Below are 1,447 nucleotides of genomic sequence, written 5' to 3' on the forward strand. Positions count from 1 at the left end.
TTATAATATAAAGTGCACATAAGTTAATAAACAAACGTTTGTATTGAAAAAAAATATAATCTTACACACTCCACAAAACAATAGTTCAATTATAAGATTTAAAATAAAACAGCTCACAAAATTAGACTAAACAATGTCCTTCACCACCTTAGGACAACGAATAACAACAACAGAACTGTAACCTTCCACTATATTCTTTCTCTTCACTATCGATACTTAACATGGGTCTTAAGTATAAGCATTAGTCAATAAACTATTTCTGGTCACACCTAATTTCCTGTTTGACTTGAATTTTTATTGTATCTTGGTAGTGTTTTTTGTTTGTGTCCATCTTACGTACTTGTATATAAGTATCATTAATTTTAAATTTAATGATGTCAAAAACTACAATCTTAACCTCGACTAGTTAATACATCATGTAATAAAATCTCCCGAAAAGCTCAAATGGTCAAATGAAGAACAAAAGTAAGTTTGAAATCTATAAATAATCCCATAATAATAATACCAGAAACACCTCCATGAAAAAACTATGACTAAATCAATAAATATGAAGATGTTAAAATTTATTTAATTCGAATTCATTTAATGCTCATTATATCTCTAAGAATAAAATGGTATCATCTATAAACTTTAATAATTACATTATAGGTATCATCTTTTAATACATAGTTTTATAACATCTAAATCATGCCAAGATTTCAATTATAACCGAAAAATATTTAATTAATTGAAGGGAACAAATTTTGAGAAGAAAACCATAAATTAAACAATACAAGATGTATATATAGCTGTAATTTGGACTGATTTTCAATATTATCCATATAATTGTTTTATTTAAACCATGTCCTAGATTTTCTCTAAATCTAATACCTTAGTTATATTCAGATTTTATCAGGTTAGTATGGCACCTAATTGCTGTCACTATGAAGCGTTTCCTTAATGTAAGTTACTTCAAATATTCATGATTTTTTTAATGTCTACCATTATTAGAGGTAGAATCCATTTATTATTTATTTAATATTATTTATTACTCAGAGCTTTAACAGTTATTCATTTTAACCCGTCATCGGTCGCTAGATGGTTTTAACAGGGATGACCGGTTTTTTGTTGTTTTTTTTGTGAAACTGAAGTTCTTAATTTTTCATACGTTTCTGAAAGTTTATTGTCAAGGGTACACCCTTCCCTTCAGGGGTCAAGGGTGTCAATGGTATACCTTTGAAAATCCTGGTAATTTTATTTATAAATTATATTTTGCTTTGGTACACATTAAATGTAGTCATTCGTGTTCGACATTTTATTGTTATTGCATAAAACCTGATCGTTATGATTTTTACTTCATACAAATCATAGATTTTGAAAGGTTCCTGTTAGCATAACGTGGCTGACATTTTCAATTTAGTTTAAAAATTTGCTGACATCCCAACCCATCCTAACACTATTCTCACCA

This window comes from Halyomorpha halys, unplaced genomic scaffold, assembly GCF_000696795.3.
Source record: "Halyomorpha halys isolate HHAL.00 unplaced genomic scaffold, Hhal_1.1 Scaffold224.1, whole genome shotgun sequence".
In the NCBI taxonomy this organism is placed as follows: Eukaryota; Metazoa; Arthropoda; class Insecta; order Hemiptera; family Pentatomidae; genus Halyomorpha; species Halyomorpha halys.